The 19,099-nt window shown below is 33.8% G+C and overlaps 1 long non-coding RNA gene across 1 annotated transcript; it reads left to right on the forward strand.

Annotated features, from left to right (window-relative positions):
* Window positions 1-450: 450 nt before the first annotated feature.
* Window positions 451-10,567, forward strand: LOC139495117 (uncharacterized). The gene is made up of 3 exons (XR_011657258.1): window positions 451-472; window positions 3,382-3,469; window positions 6,719-10,567. It is a non-coding gene; the product is annotated as an uncharacterized lncRNA (long non-coding RNA).
* Window positions 10,568-19,099: the final 8,532 nt, after the last annotated feature.

The raw sequence follows: 19,099 nt of genomic DNA on the forward strand, positions 1-19,099 counted from the left end.
CATAATTTCAACCAACTCACTTTATTTGTGTAATTTCAGAATTGCAGTAAAATACCAAGAAATTTCACCACAAAGAAAATCCTGTGCAATAGTTGTTTGAGAAAGCTGACAAGATTCCATCCTATTTGTATAGTACCATACATACTCATACATCACCTTATAGACTTGTACATTACCATAAAGACTTGTTCACTACAAGAAACATTGGTACATTACCTCATAGACTTGAACATTACCATTGAGACTTGTACATTACCATTGAGACTTGTACATTACCATTGAGACTTGAACATTACCATATTGACTTGTAAATTATCATATAACCATGTTACAATTTAAATATTGCTACCAGATGTCGGTCTTAATATTCTTATCGAAGTCAATTTTCGGACAGGTTTGTCAATCTGGAGTTTCGCGTGTAATTCCTGATAAATCTGGAGAGAGACTGAATATCATCTCGCCTGATAGACAGGTAAGAAGTATTGCTCGGCGGATCCAGGGGGCCCTAGGGAGGAAAATGGGTTCCCTTTTGTGGGAAACAATTGTTTTATAAAAGAAAAGAATCACTGAAGCATGACTGGAGCAGTCCCCTTCATAGAGTAGTCATTGGGCCCCTTTTTATGGAAAACAAATGTTTGATAGAATACTTTAATTTGTCTGAAACAGATAAATTACAATTAATTCTATCTTCATTTGATATTATGCAGCTTACTGTTCCGTTCATTAAAAAGTCATTTGCACTGAGGGGAGTGGACACAACGCCTGCATAAATATTACTGTTTTACCAATTTATATATGATGTTTGATATGTTAATTTTTATATTGTGTATATTGTATTGTATTGTTTGTATATGCCTTCAACCCCCAGGGGTATAAATGTGCATTTCATTAATAAATAAATTACAGAAAGAGAATCACGTAAGAGTAACTGGAGCAGGACCCCTCTTAGGGCAGTCAGTGCCCCCTCTTTATAAACATAAATAGGAATTATCATTGAATTAAAAAGCTGGAGTCAAGTCTTAACTGACAAACTTTCACTATATGGTAGTTTTGACTTCAATGCAAAATATGCTTTTTTAGCTTTATCTGAGAGGCTTGACACTGCCTGCATAAATTTTCCAGAGCTATGAAAATCGACTCCTAAGTATTTATAACAATCAACAATTTCAATTGCATTAGAACTGTAATAAAAGTAAAAGTTTTCTTTATTTGCTTTATTTTTAGGGAAAATTATAATTTTTGTTTTCTTTAATATAGCGGGCTACCACGGGTCTCGACCGCGGTCGACCTTTAGCGGGCTACCACGAGTCTCGACCGCGGGAAGGTACGTGGTCGGCCTAAGGTTCACGTCCAGTTTCCATTCAGTACTATATTTTTGTAAAGAATCAAGAGAGTTCTGGAGACCATCTGCAGATTCCGATATCAATAATAAATCATCAGCATACAATAAATGGTTCACTTTTTGACCGTTTAAATTAACTGCACTAGTTGAGTTTGTATCTAAGTTTTTTCTTATGTCATCAACAAATATATTAAATAAAGTTGGACTTAAACTGTCTCCTTGTTTGACTCCCTGATTAGCAAGAAAATGCTGAGTAAACATATTTTGATATTTACATGAATATAAGGTATTTGAGTACATGTCATGCAGTATATTATAAAATTTGCCTTGTATTCCTTTATTTTGTAATTTGAAGAATAGAGCTGATCTCCAGACACTGTCAAAAGCCTTTTTGAAATCTACAAAACACACACATATATATATATATAGTTTCTTTTTACATTTAAACAAATATTTGTTTATTATTGTTTTTAAAATAAAGACATGATCTACAGTTCTGTAATTTTTTCTAAAACCACCTTGATTTGAAGATAATAAATTATGTGTTTCAAGAAAATCTCTAAGTCGTTTTTGTAAAATTGAGGTAAAGACTTTACCAAGACAGCTTGTTATGCTTATACCTCTATAGTTCCCACAATCAGATGGGTCACCAGATTCATAAATTGATGTCAATAGAGAAATGTTCCAAATTTTGTGGAAATTTTCTGAGTTAAGTATCTTATTCAAAAGTTTTGTCAGAAGTGAAACTAGAGTGTTTGACCCCACCTTTAGAAATTCATTAATTATCAGATCAGGACCTCCAGATTTTCCCTTTTTAGAAACTTGATAACGACTCTGTTTTTTCATATCTCTTTGTAATTTACAGTAAATATAATTGAAAAAAAAAACATGTTTGTAATTTTAGCTTTCTACATTTGTCACTTTAGAAGTTATATACCACAATTTATTATTGCAACTTCATCTTAGTAACAGAGGTATATCTTTGGAGTACAACCTTAGATGATATTTTCGACTGTATGTTAATCAAATTTTTGAAAGAAAAGTATAGGGGTTAATGAGCAAATTTTGTTAATGGCAAAACATGGATTACACCAGAGGGTTCCGAATATCTTACAAAACTTAAAAAAACAAGAGGAACGGACATCCTTAGAGCCAGAGATCAGTTTCACCAAACATCTTATGATTAAAGTAGCTCGTAAGTAAACTGGATTGTTCACGACTTACGATAAACTTAGGCAGCAACCATTTGATTTTCTGGGGGGGATATGTTTTTTTTTGTCACGAAAAAAATAGATTGTTTTTTCGCCGCAGACGAAAAAAAAAAGTTTGTACAGAAAAAAAAACATAGCCCCCCCCCCCCCCCCCCCCCCCAGAAAATCAAATGGTTGCTGCCTTAACTCATGAGCTATTTTGTGAAACTGATGGAGATTATTGAATGTAAATAATGCTAATGAGAAAACCAGCAAATATATTTTCCTAATGAGATTGAAAAAAGTTGAATCTTTCAAAAAGAATCACTTCAATAGTTAAAAAAACTGACATAATAAAATAAGAAGATGTAGAAGGATTGTCAATGAAACAGCTCTCCACTGGAAACCAAATGACATTTAAGGAATGACTGTAATATTTTTTCTGTCTATGAAGAAATAACATAAAAAAGTTGGTGCACACTGAATAACGCGCGTAGCAGAAACAGTCATTTTTTATAATTTAATTCTAAATTCGATTTTAACCGTAGAAAATCATGAAAAAATGTTGATGACGTCACGGTCACATGACTAAATTATGTCTATGGGCTGATAACAAAATAACGTCTGTCAATCAGAAGACGCGTTACATCCAAAATTAAATTATACAACTATTAGCCAACGTCTTGTCTTCAAAGACATGTCTGTATTGTACATTTAAAAAGTTCCCAAACTTATTTTTTTACAGAACTTGGAAGACACATTTTTCTGTCCTTTGCATTTCATCATAATTATGCTGATATTCTAAGCGACTCCAATTCGTGAGAAATATCTTTTTTGTTCTATTTTTAGACATCACGTGATCCCTGTACCTCAGATTGTGCAGAAGGAGAAATATGTATCACTTTGTATAATGGAATGTGTACATGCTTGGTTGATGGTAGGTTCACTATTTATTGATCTTTATTAGAGAGGATAGATGTGTAATATTACGTCAATTATATGTGTGGTATACGTCACTTATATGTGTGGTATACGTCAATGAGAGGTGTAGTATACGTCAATGAGATGTATGGTATACATCAATGAGATGTATGGTATACATCAATGAGATGTGTGGTATATGTCAATGAGATGAGGTATACATCACTGAGGTGTGTATTATACGTCAACGAAATGTGCGGTAAACGTCGAAGATATGTGTGGTATACGTCGTAGAGATGTGTGTAAACGCCGATGAGATGTGCATTAAACATCGATGATATGTGTGGTATACCTCAATGAGATATGTGCTATACGTCAATGAGATATGTGTTATTACGTCAATGAAATATATGGTATACGTCAATGAAATAAACGGTATACGTCAATGAGATATATGGTATTCGACAATAGTATGTGTGGTATACCTCAATGAGATGTGCGGTATACGCCGAAGAGAATTGTTGAATACGTAAATTGAATGTGTGGTATTCGTCAACGAGATATATGGTTTAATGTCAATGAGATGTGCGGTATACGTCAATGAGATGTGCAGTTAACGTCAATGAAATTTGCAGTTTGCGTCAATGAGATGTGCAGTTTACGTCAATAAAATGTGCGGTTTACTTCAACAAGATGTGTGTTATACGCCGGAGAAATGTGTGGTATAGTTAAATTAAATGTGTGGTATACGGCAACGAGAAATGTTGTATACGTCAACAAGATGTGTGGTAAACGTCAATGAAATGTGTGGTAAACGTCAATGAGATGTGTGGTATACGTCAATGAGATGTGTGGTAAACGTCAATGAGATGTATGGTATACGTCAATGAGATGTGCAGTAAACGTGAATGAGTTGTGTGGTATCTGTACGTCAATGATATATGTGGTAAACGTCAACGAGATTTGTGTGGTATACGTCAACGAGATATGTGGTATACGTCAATGAGATGTGTGGAATACGTCAATAAGATATGTGGTAAACGTCAATGAGGTGTGTGGTATCTGTACGTCAATGATATGTTTGGTGAACGTCAACGAGATTTGTGGTATACGTCAACAAGATATGTGGTATACGTCAATGAGATGTGTGGTATACGTCAATAAGATGTGTGGTGTACGTCAATAAGTTGTGTGTTATATGTCAACAAGATGTGTGTTATACGCCGGAGAAATGTGTGGTATAGTAAAATTAAATGTGTGGTATACGGCAACGAGAAATGTTGTATACGTCAACAAGATGTGTGGTATACGTCAATGAAATGTGTAGTAAACGTCAATGAGATGTGTGGTATACGTCAATGAGATGTGTGGTAAACGTCAATGAGATGTATGGTATACGTCAATGAGATGTGCAGTAAACTTGAATGAGTTGTGTGGTATCTGTACGTCAATGATATATGTGGTAAACGTCAACGAGATTTGTGTGGTATACGTCAACGAGATATGTGGTATACGTCAATGAGATGTGTGGAATACGTCAATAAGATATGTGGTAAACGTCAATGAGATGTGTTGTATCTGTACGTCAATGATATGTTTGGTGAACGTCAACGAGATTTGTGGTATACGTCAACGAGATATGTGGTATACGTCAATGAGATTTGTGGTATGCGTCAATGAGATGTGTGGTGTACGTCAATGAGTTGTGTGCTATATGTCAATGAAATGTGTGGTATACGTCAATAAGATGTGTGGTATATTGTCAATGAGATGTGTGGTATACGTGAATGAGATGTGTGTTATATGTCAATGAGATGTGTGGTATACGTCAATAAAATGTGTTTGTAAACGTCAAATAATGTGTGGTATGCGTCAATGAATTGTGTGGTATACGTCAATGAGATGTGTTGTATATGTCAATGATATTTGTGGTATACGTCAATGAGATGTGTGGTAAACGTCAATGAGTTGTGTGTTGTATGTCAATGAGATGTGTGGTATACGTGAATGATATGTGTGGTATATTGTCAATGAGATGTGTGGTATATTGTCAATGAGATGTGTGGTATACGTCAATGAATGAGATGTGTGGTAAAAGTCAATGAGTTGTGTGTTATATGTCAATGAGATGTGTGGTATTCGTCAATGAAATGTGTTTGTAAACGTCAATGAATGTGTGGTATGCGTCAATGAATTGTGTGGTATACGTCAATGAGATGGAGTATATGTTAATGAGATATGTAGTATACGTCAATGAGATGTGTTGTATACGTCAATGAGTTGTGTGTAATATGTGAATGAGATGTGTGGTATATTCAATTTAATGTGTAGTATACGTCAATGAGATGTGTGGTAAACGTCAATGAGATATGTGTTATATGTCAATGATATGTGTGGTATACGTCAATGAGTTGTGTGTTACATGTCAATGAGATGTGTTGTATACGTCAATGAAATGAGTTTTTAAACGTCAATTAATGTGTGATATGCGTCAATGAAATGTGTGGTATACGTCAATGAGATGGAGTATATTTTAATGAAATCTTTTTTTTAGAGGTTTTTAGATCTTTTCAAATTTGATTTCGTGGATGTTGAAAAATACTAAAATCAAAAATTGATACACGTAAAAACTTAATGGTTTTTCCAATTTCTTTTATTATTATTCTTAGTTGTTTATCTTTCGTGTTAACCACTTTGGTGTACTACATGTTTGATTTAGAATTTAAATATTATTTTTATCTTTATACCTATTGTAGTATCTAGAAATTGAAGAATGACAAAATCATCAATGATAGCATCTTCCCGCCACTATCTTTAATCCGTAGTTTAGCTTCACCATAACTTTCGTTGTTCACAAATACTCAAGAAGATATGTTTTCTCACTAAGGAAAAGTACCTTTTTTAAAAATACATTTGAATAAAAAGGACGTGAAAATTAATTAAATGAAAGTGGCTGACACGGATATATCAGGGACACACCACATTCGAAACCCACTGTCGATGGCTTGCACTTTAAATTATCAATTACAAGCTAAAACTCCTGTACATTTAATTTGGCATTAATTATATTACAAGACAATATCGGTACAAAATAACAACAGTCAATGTTAGCTTGTTTCTATTTGCAATATAAATTAACTCTTCAACTGTTAATCTTGTTTAGGATTTCTATTACTTTCAATTTGCAATATTAATTCGAAAAATATGACTTCTCATTATAGAATGTCACATATAATTATTAAGAGTGTTCACCTATTTATTTAAGATTACGACACGATAAGGTATGAGGCGACAACTCAAATAACCACTGAGAGCGAAACTACCACTGTACGTACAACTCAATCAGGGACGACAACTGAGGAAAAAACAACCCAATCAGGGGTGACAACTGAGGAAAAGACAACTCAATCAGGGGTGCTATAAACAGTTCGTATGAAAAACTAGGGGTTATTCCCCAACTGAAAATAACCATGGAGGGAAACCCCTGTTTATTTACTCAATTGGTGAAAAAGTATCATGTTTTTTGTATTTGATTGTAAAAATTAGTTAATTAGCTTTCAATTAAAACAAGTTGAATGATTGAAATAATTTTAAAAATTATATTAACTTTACATGAGGGGAGACAACACTGTAAACATCCTGATTTTATGGCAGTGAAAATGGAAAACTTTGAATTTGCAGTCACTGTAGCTCTTTCAGGAGCAGGAAACCGTACCATGAAACAAGATTTTTTTGAAAGGTCAGGTAAAAACCTACAAATTTCACTCAGTCAGGTCTGATTACTGAGTCCACTACAAATTCGTCATCAGAAAAAGTATCAGTTTCTACTGCACTCCATGGCACCACTGAGTACCAAGCAACAACTACTGATTACGTAACTACTGAGGTCATAGATACAACTGAGAAGCCAGTTACTACTAAACATCAATCCAGTACAGATGTTACGTCAACAGAACAGACAACTTACAACAATATGACAGAAAAATCAACAGATACTTTGTCGACAACGACCTTGGAATCAACGACAGCTTGAAGGTCATGCATTCATTTTTGGAATCAAGCTTCAATAGCTCTGCGAAGCTGTAAACGATAGTATAGTATTGTATTTAAATAATAGTGTAGCAAAAAATAACATTGGAATCAACGACAGCCTTGTTAACAATTATGGCAGAAAATCAATAGAGTTATGCAAACGATGTTCATTATGTTTTGCAAATGGTAGATTGCATCAGGATAAATTTATTGGAAAAAACACTTGTAAAGACGCAAGTCTTGTTGATTACCTTATTTTGTCACCTGATATGTTTGACCTAGTTATGGAATTTGAAATATTTGACTTTGACCCTACACTATCTGATGTTCATAATCAGATGCATTTTTCTTTATGCATTACACACAAAAATTACACTGATCAACAAAATATAAAAACAACACTTACGTTCGATGGAACAAAAACAAGGCACACAAGTTTACACAGGTGCTCAGCGATGACACGGATGCATTGAATTTAATCAAACACACCCTCGAAAATTTTCAAACGGAATCCGTTACACCACTACAGGTCAATGACCTAATTAGTGAACTCGGAAATGTACTCTTAGATACGGCTTCAACTGCATTTGGACCAGCGGGCAAACAGCGTCAAAGATCAACTCAAAACAAACCATGGTTTAAAAAAGAATGCAAGATTGTGCGTGATGAGTTTCACAGAGCAAGAAGGAAATACAAAAAAAAATAAGACTGCTGATAACAAAACACTGATGAATATGAAGGCTAAAGAATACCGACAACTCCTTAATAAGAGTTATAAAAAATACCAAGAAAATTGCGCAAACGAGCTTCGATCACTATCAAAAACAAACACAAAAGCATTTTGGAATACACTTCACAAATTTTCAAGTAAAAGAAAAGATAACCCACAGGTAGAGATTGACATTTTTTTTGAATATTTTAAAAATTTAAATGCAAGTAAAGATGATGAGGGAGATTTTAGTTTGAATATTGATAGTATTTGTGAAAATCCTGTATATGATGAGTTATTAAATGAAAAAATACCAGAATTAGAAATATCTGATGCAATAAAGGAGCTGAAAAATAACAAAGCTCCAGGTACAGATAACATTTTAAATGAATATTTGAAATTTTCAACTCCATTGTTAATTTCTATATATTGTGAGCTTTTTAATGTAGTGTTAGATACTGGTATTATTCCAGAAAGCTTGACCAGTGGACTTATAAAACCTTTTTTTTAAAAACAAGGATAACCCGTCTGACCCTGATAATTTCAGGGCAATCACACTTATCAGTTGCCTAGGGAAATTATTTACGTCTGTTATAAATTCTAGATTAAATATTTTTGCTAACGAGCTGAGTCTCATTTCCGAAAACCAAGCTGGTTTCAGGAAAGGATATTCAACAGTTGACAACATTTTTGTATTGCATACTCTAATTGAGTTATATTTTTCGTTTGGCAAGAAGCTTTATTGTACTTTCGTCGACTTTCGGAAGGCGTTCGACACTGTCTGGCGATCGGGGCTATGGACAAAATTACAAAATTGTGAGATTAAAGGTAAATGTTTTAAGGTTATTTTTAACATGTACCATGATATTAAATCTTGCGTTCAGTATAATGGTGAACAGTCTGGATTTTTCCCTTGTCTTACTGGTGTAAGGCAGGGGGAGAATTTATCACCGTTTCTTTTTTTCTATATTTCTTAATGATCTAGAAAGTTATTTCAGCCAGTTAGACGGTGACCCTCTTAATATTATTAAAGAGAAGCTCGAAAGTGAGTTGCAAATTTTTTATAAATTATTTGTTATTCTATATGCAGATGACACTGTCATTCTGTCTGAAAGTATGGAAGATATGCAAAGAGCTCTAGACATTTTTCAATCATATTGTGATGTATGGAAACTACAGGTGTATGTTAATAAAACTAAAGTTATGATTTTTTGTAAAAGAAAAACGAGACAGAATTTTATTTTTACTTTGCAAGATTGTAACCTTGAAATTGTTGATACATATTCATACCTAGGGGTTATTTTCAAATATAATGGAACGTTTATTAACACAAGGAAAACACTTGTTGAGCAAGCACAAAAAGCGTTATATTGCATTTATAAACTATTTCGTAATGAATCAATACCTATAGATATACAATTGAAAATGTTTGATTCTATGATTGAACCAATTTTATTGTACGGTTCAGAAGTGTGGGGTTTTGAAAACCTTAAAATTATTGGACAAATCCACTTGAAATTCTGTAAGAGAATTTTGAAAGTTCGAAATTCAACTGCATCATTTATGGTTTATGGAGAACTTGGGAGGTATCCACTCGAAATTCGGGTTGAAATTGAGGATGATTTCTTTTTGGAGTAAATTAGTATTAAATGAAAATAAACTTAGCGGTACTTTATACAAGTTAAAGCTATGTTTAAAAAGCAATCATGGTGTGAATTTCAAGTGGATAAACCACATAGAATCTATATTTAATGAGCTAGGCATGAGCTTTATTTTTATAAACCAGTTTGCTGTATACGAAAAGGCTTTATTAAAACAAATTTTGTGTGACCAGTTCATACAAAAATGGTATAGTGATTTACACACCACATCACGTGGACAATTTTATTCACTGTTCAAAAATAGATTTGAAATAGAAAGATACCTTATCAATTTACCAGAGTCATCTAGAATTTGGATTTCAAAATTCAGAACTGCAAACTTACGATTGCCTATAGAAACTGGTAGATGGTACAATATACCAAAATCAGAAAGAAAATGTAATTAATGCAAAGAGGATATTGGTGATGAGTATCATGTATTATTTATTTGTAAAAATGCAGAGATAGTAGATTTGAGAAACAAATATTTACCACAGTATTATAGAAATAATCCAAACATTATAAAAATGGAAGGTCTTTTGTCACTTTGCAATATTAAATTATATAAGAAATTGTCAATGTTTATCAGAAAACTGTCTTCTCTTCTGTAAATTTTGTTTGTATTAATTTGTTAATCACTTGTTCATTTCTGTCATATTTAATGTATATATGTTATCAATAATGACCTCTTGTAACACATTGTAAATGTGTCTGAGTGTTTTCCTAATAAATCTTGAAAAAATCTTGAAATCTTGAAGGTCATGCATTCATTTTTGGAACCAAGCTTCAATAACTCTGCGAAGCTGTAAACGATAGTATAGTTTTGTATTTAAATAATAGTGTAGCAAAAAATAACATTACATGCGTTCAAAATATTCTTTACCGACCATGCGAATCAACGACAACTTATAGATCATGCATTATTTTTTTTAACTGGCTGTAAAGTATCTACTAGTAGTGTATTAACTAAAATTGTAGCAGAAAAAGAGGATGAAAATACACGTTTTAGCATATTCTTGCCAACCGTGGAAATGCTTTAAAGCAAGTCAGGGTAGTTCAACACTCTCGTAGTACATTAGTAGAATCTGATATTCTTGAAAATTCGCCTAGGAATATAAGAACGATGTTCCAAAATAATAAGATTTCGTAGAAAATTAACTATGATATCTTCATTCAAATATGTTACGTCAATACATTACAAAATTTAAAGATGTCATGCTGAGTTCACACGTAATTCGAATTCGATTCGCATTAACTAATTCGAATTAGTTTTATTCGTATTCGAAACGTTTTACGTCCTAACGTCAATTCTAATTCGAATTACAATGCGCGTTAAATTCGCTTTACTGTCCAATTAAGGATAGCTGTGGAACCGTAGCTCTTAGGTCCTTATGTTATTTTTTTACTATTTGCGGATGAACCGTAGCTCTTAGGTCCTTATGTTATTTTTTTACTATTTGCGGATGAACCGTAGCTCTTAGGTCCTTATGTTATTTTTATACTACTGTAAACCGGGAAATTTTCGCGCCGTCTTTATTTCGCGATTTACTAACACAATCCAAATTCGCGCCGTTTTTAATTCGCTATTTCCCAGTGGCCTATATGAATATTTTCATAAATAATTTGGAAAGTGAACAGCTTCGCATATATCTTAAATCAAATGATAAAATCAATCAAAAATCTTTTGTTTTCGGTTCATTAATGTTTAAGTAGATTAAAAGTTTGCCATGTTTCAATGCTCGTAAAAACACATACACAATAACCGAAAAGTAAACCTAATTAGGAATGATTTAAATAAAAAGATGTCAGGATTAATGCTAATTAATCGATCTCTTTTGATCTGATTAATCTTTGTAGTAGATTGAACGAGGGGATACTTTTATTACTGATTGACAGGTGTCATTAACATAAGTGTAATGAGTGTTGTTTACATAACAATATCCGTAATGTTCGCTTCAGTGAAATTACTGATTTTGAGTTAAAGACATGACTTCTTACATTGTTTTTCATTAAAAGATACAGTTAACCTTTAGTATTGACCTCACGGTTCAGCTGGCAAGCAAGCTAACCAAATATGTTACCTACACACTCAATGCAACCAGCTGTATTTGAAATCCAGGGTTAGGCTATCAGTATTTACATTTATAGAGTAGGAAAAAATGTCTCCTAAATATGTTCAGCGTGCATTACGACACGAGGTTTAGAGAGTTGTACGCTGTTTTATGTACAATGTAACGTTGGAAAGTTTAAATCAATCAAATACTTATTTACCAATCAATAGATGAATTGTAGCAGTAAATTTGGTCCGGTAGTGAAATTTGTCCGCCAGACTTTTTTTCTAGTTAATCAAGTCCATGTCCATGATTTTACTAGGAATATAAGTCCTAGAACAAATGTTCCTCGGAAAATAAGTCCATAGCTAGTAATATATGTCTGGTACTTGTTTTCCTAGGAAAAACTGTCCCAAGATTTGTTTTTTCTAATAGTTTTTTTACATCATAAAATATATTCAAAATAGAAGAAGAAGAAATGTTAGATAAGATTGGAAAATTTCCTTACTTTTTTCCAATTAAAATGAAAGACATTTCCTTTATAACCTAATTAAAACATGAGTATTGAGTTTCCATTGCTCATAACATTTTCGTTTTATAATAACAGACATGGACATTTTTACATAGGAATACTAGTGACATGGACATGATTTCCTAGGAAAATTAGTCTGGGGACATAAAATTTATTTAAAAAATTGATACACAACTCTTTAACAATATTAAAACATATTATATTTATAGTTACCTTTTAAAACTAAGGGCTTGGACATGTTAACCTAGAAATATTAATGACATGGACATGATTTCCTAGGAAAATTAGTCTGGAGACAAATTTTCTTAAACAGATTGATAACTCTTTCGTTTTGTCTTTAACAATATTTAAACATATTATATTAATATTCACCTTTTAAAATGAAGGGCATGGACATTTTAACCTAACTATCAATGACATGGACATGATTCCATAGGAAAATTAGTCTAGGGACATAAATTTTATCAAAAATATAACTATGCAACTCTTAAACATTACTTAAACTTAACATTTAAATTTCCACGATTTAAATGTAATTGAATTTATTTTAGGATTTTATAGGACATGATTACCTAGGAAAATTAGTCTGGGGACATATATTACTAACATCGGACTTAATATACTAGTAAATTCTGTAACCATGGACTTTTTATACATTAATATTTGTCTGCCCAGACATATTTTACCAGGACAAATTAATCACTTACATATAATATAATACTTTATCATGTTTATTGTCATTCAATAGAATTTATGAAACCAGAGACAAAGCATTATAACGTAATATTTAATGTCTCTGGTAACACTGACAATAATATGTATATATAAAATATGTATTAAACGCATGATGGTTGGATACGAGCAAACATTTGAAAGTCATCACTACTTATGACACTTTTTGTAACGGATCTTTATTCGAGTGATAATCAACAACTGCATCAGAAGAACAATATACATGTATAATTAATAAAATAACCCAGTCGGAATAAAGTATATTGTTTTGCACTGATCATGTGAACAAGCAGACAAGTCTCGCAAAGCACAGTTGATATGAAAAACCCATCAACAAATAACCCGAATAATTTAGTCCCTTCCCGTACTTGCGAGATAAATGGTGCAAGGACACAGTTATCGACCCTCATATACATTCAGGCATAGATTACCTTAGCCGTATTTGGCACAACTTTTTGGAATATTGGATCCTCAATGCTCTTCAACTTTGTACATGTTTGGCTTTATCAATATTTCGATTTGAGCGTCACTGATGAGTCTTATGTAGACGAAACGCGCGTCTGGCGTACTAAATTATAATCCTGGTACTTTTGATAACTAACTAATCATATATATTCCATCGTAATTACAATGTATAATTGATGAACTTACATTAATTTTAATAAACAAACGATCCCATCTTTGCTAAACTAAAACCAAAAACAAACAAATCAATCATTCAGAATTTGTTTTTATTTGTTAAATCGACTTGACCTGCCAGACATCACTTCCGAGTTTCTATATTGTTAATACGTAAATTAATACACTACAGGTATGTTTCATTAGAACCCGTAACGTTGATGTGTGAGGCACTGAAATATTCTACTTGCTTAAGAATTAAATCATTGATTCTTTATATAATTTTATTGACTAAAAAGATGATAATAACGTGTAATAAATTTCAACTTCTTCGTTAAGATAGTGGACAGGTCCGGCATATACCGCAATTACAATTTGTTTGAATCCTGTTTTTGTATCTTAATAATGTACACTTTTCTTGGTGTTCAGAGGGTTATAACCCCCCTCATTGTATTCCACATGGCTTGATCTGCGCTTGATACGATTTGTGTAGTATAAATTTTTTACCCATTTTTTTAACTAAACTTTATATTTTTGGTCATTTATTCTGCACATTTTGTCCATTCAAATCTATTCTGTAATTCCAAGTCACTCCAATAACCTTTTATTAAACAATGAGTATAATTCAAAAAGTATCTATCGGAAGGAGTTCTGTTTCATGACTCATTATATTTTTAATCTGTTGACACCTCCCCCTTTGCCCCCCTTCCCCCAAAAAAAATACTCAAAAACAAAACAAAACAAACAAAAGAACTTCATAAAAGAAAAACAGGTAAAGTACTTTTGATTAAAAAACATGTTAAAAAAAAACCAGACAACAATTGCAGCGTAGAATAACAGACAATAGAATTTCAAAATGAATCCATAATTAGAGATTTTAAATAAGATATTGTTTACTGAAACAAACATCTTAACTGGCCACCCGCTGATTGATACTTCGACACATGTAGATAAGATTAAAACAACAGCAGGGGTCCAGTTTAACAAACATCATGCATTTACAAATAAATATAATATAAGGGTTGGTAATTGGTTTCCAATAATACGAGCACGTGATAACATAAAACCATCATACAAATATTGAACTGCAATCTCTATAATTTAATTGAAGTTAAAAGCGTATTTTGACAGTTTGTTCTCTTTATTGGTTGGTTGTATTAGTGCAAATACGGAAATCTTCAAATTCTAATGAAAACGTTTTGTATCGTTTACTAATTGCATGGTTTTGAAGGAATTTAAAACTAGAGTAATATTAGGATCATCTAAATAAACATTATATATAGCGGTAAGTAAATTTTTTCCTTTAAATTGACCGAGCGGATTTCAGAACTTACTTTCATTTATCCATATTTATACTGGTATTGCGGCGCGGGACGTTTGCGCTTTTTCATAGGACATTTGCGCTTTTTTTTTTGGACACTTGCGCTTCAAATCATAGGACATTTGCGTTTTTAAAAAAAATGACATTTGCGCTTTTTACATAGGACATTTGCGCTTTTGCAATATTTGGTTTTTATGACTATCCTTCTCTTTTATCCGGGCTTGGGACCGGCAGGTTTGACCTGGTAGACTTAATTTTTTTGAAAAATCATTGCATAGCACATTGCATAGCACATTGCATAGCACATTGCATAGCACATTGCATAGCACATTGATACATGGCATAAGAGTCTATATACAGTTAAAACTAGTAAATTAAATATTCTAAAGACATAAAATAAACAAGTACAGTCATCACAGGTCAGTTTTCGCTTGATATCTGAAGCCTGGGGACTGAATAAATTAAGCTCTTGTTATCTGTTCTGACTGGTATTCTGCCCATATTTCAAATAAATTATCAAGTTCTCTTTCTCAATTTTGGGGTGCATGTTCATCAATATAACGAATCTTAATGTTTAAATTCACCGACTGATATTAAATGATACTCTTCAAAAAGATAAAAATAAAACTCGTAATATATGAATTTTAAATCTTTTTGTTGTCATAATATACTACAACAATAGAATTAAACCAAACCGAAACATAAACAATAATATACATTATTTTTAAGTTAACGTTCTAAGTGTTTCCTGTCCTCAGTTTCTTTAGTGTCTTCGAAAGGTAGCAAACTTATCTATCTGAAATGTACGATGATCTACGGTTGAGGATATGTATTGTGTTGATTTTTTTATAGTAGTTTTATCTATTATATTAAAATTTTCAGTTATTAAAATATACTAATTAAATTTTCTAATCTAAGTGTTAATTCCGCAAATATATTTGGCAAATTTTATCGCATATCACATCTTCATGCCTTATATATCATGTACTGTAGTGCGACGCTAGATTAAAACTGACGTGGAAAAGTAACACCCAGCCACCGAAAGCTTCGTTTTTATGAAGCCCAGGTGGTCGTGTGGTTTAGCGCACCGATTACAGTGCAGTTTCACGATATCTCACTGGCATGGGTTCGAATCCCGGCGAGGGAAGAACCAAAAATTTGCGAAAGCAAATTTACAAATCTAATATTGTTGGGTTGATGTTTAGACGAGTTGTATATATTTATATATACAACTCGTCTAAACATCAACCCAACAATGTTAGATCTGTAAATTTGCTTTCGCATTCGCAAATTTTTGGTTCTTCCCTCGCCGGGATTCGAACCCATGCTACTGTGATATCGTGACACCAAATCGCCTGCACTGCAGCCGTCACGCTAGACCACACGACCACCTGGGCTCTCAAAAAAAAGAGCTTTCGCTGGCCATGTGTTACCTTTCCACGTCAGTTTTAATCTAGCGGCGTACTACAGTACATGATATATGAGGCATGAAGATGTTATTGTTACAGATCAGCTAAATTATCTATAGTAAAGGATCCTACAAATTAATGTAAAGATACAGTCACAGAAAATAATTATATTCATAAGTACGTCTGAGTCAGTGACAACCCTACAACAGATGTATCCATCGGATCGCCATCAATGATGGTGATACATGGCTGTGTACATAATGTATATACAACTCGTCTAAACATCAACCCAACAATGTTAGATCTGTAAATTTGCTTTCGCAAATTTTTGGTTCTTCCCTCGCCGGGATTCGAACCCATGCTACTGTGATATCGTGACACCAAATCGCCTGCACTGCAGCCGTCCCGCTAGACCACACGACCACCTGGGCTCTCAAAAAAAGAGCTTTCGCTGGCCATGTGTTACCTTTCCACGTCAGTTTTAATCTAGCGGCGTACTACAGTACATGATATATGAGGCATGAAGATGTTATTGTTACAGATCAGCTAAATTATCTATAGTAAAGGATCCTACAAATTAATGTAAAGATACAGTCACAGAAAATAATTATATTCATAAGTACGTCTGAGTCAGTGACAACCCTACAACAGATGTATCCATCGGATCGCCATCAATGATGGTGATACATGGCTGTGTACATAATGTATATACAACTCGTCTAAACATCAACCCAACAATGTTAGATCTGTAAATTTGCTTTCGCAAATTTTTGGTTCTTCCCTCGCCGGGATTCGAACCCATGCTACTGTGATATCGTGACACCAAATCGCCTGCACTGCAGCCGTCCCGCTAGACCACACGACCACCTGGGCTCTCAAAAAAAGAGCTTTCGCTGGCCATGTGTTACCTTTCCACGTCAGTTTTAATCTAGCGGCGTACTACAGTACATGATATATGAGGCATGAAGATGTTATTGTTACAGATCAGCTAAATTATCTATAGTAAAGGATCCTACAAATTAATGTAAAGATACAGTCACAGAAAATAATTATATTCATAAGTACGTCTGAGTCAGTGACAACCCTACAACAGATGTATCCATCGGATCGCCATCAATGATGGTGATACATGGCTGTGTACATAATGTATATACAACTCGTCTAAACATCAACCCAACAATGTTAGATCTGTAAATTTGCTTTCGCAAATTTTTGGTTCTTCCCTCGCCGGGATTCGAACCCATGCTACTGTGATATCGTGACACTAAATCGCCTGCACTGCAGCCGTCCCGCTAGACCACACGACCACCTGGGCTCTCAAAAAAAGAGCTTTCGCTGGCCATGTGTTACCTTTCCACGTCAGTTTTAATCTAGCGGCGTACTACAGTACATGATATATGAGGCATGAAGATGTTATTGTTACAGATCAGCTAAATTATCTATAGTAAAGGATCCTACAAATTAATGTAAAGATACAGTCACAGAAAATAATTATATTCATAAGTACGTCTGAGTCAGTGACAACCCTACAACAGATGTATCCATCGGATCGCCATCAATGATGGTGATACATGGCTGTGTACATAATGTATATACAACTCGTCTAAACATCAACCCAACAATGTTAGATCTGTAAATTTGCTTTCGCAAATTTTTGGTTCTTCCCTCGCCGGGATTCGAACCCATGCTACTGTGATATCGTGACACCAAATGGCCTGCACTGCAGCCGTCCCGCTAGACCACACGACCACCTGGGCTCTCAAAAAAAGAGCTTTCGCTGGCCATGTGTTACCTTTCCACGTCAGTTTTAATCTAGCGGCGTACTACAGTACATGATATATGAGGCATGAAGATGTTATTGTTACAGATCAGCTAAATTATCTATAGTAAAGGATCCTACAAATTAATGTAAAGATACAGTCACAGAAAATAATTATATTCATAAGTACGTCTGAGTCAGTGACAACCCTACAACAGATGTATCCATCGGATCGCCATCAATGATGGTGATACATGGCTGTGTACATAATGTATATACAACTCGTCTAAACATCAACCCAACAATGTTAGATCTGTAAATTTGCTTTCGCAAATTTTTGGTTCTTCCCTCGCCGGGATTCGAACCCATGCTACTGTGATATCGTGACACCAAATCGCCTGCACTGCAGCCGTCCCGCTAGACCACACGACCACCTGGGCTCTCAAAAAAAGAGCTTTCGCTGGCCATGTGTTACCTTTCCACGTCAGTTTTAATCTAGCGGCGTACTACAGTACATGATATATACATATATATATAGAGAGAGAGATTCTATCACTGCATCGAGTTTGATACAATATTTATCCACTCGTAACAGTTAAATTTTCAAATTTAAAACGCGAGTCTCGCCGAGCGTTTTAAATATTTAAAATTTAACTCTCGAGAGTGGATAAATATCGTATTACACGAGATGTGGTGGTCGAATCTGTTTAAGGTATCCTTTCTAAATTAATCTGTTCTAAGGTATCCGGTGCCCTCAGGTAACCAGGGGAATTACACGGATCGTATCAAGCGCAAATCAAACCATTTGGAATAAGATGAAAAGGGGAAGGCTATAACCCTCGG

This window comes from Mytilus edulis, chromosome 11, assembly GCF_963676685.1.
Source record: "Mytilus edulis chromosome 11, xbMytEdul2.2, whole genome shotgun sequence".
Lineage (NCBI taxonomy): Eukaryota > Metazoa > Mollusca > Bivalvia > Mytilida > Mytilidae > Mytilus > Mytilus edulis.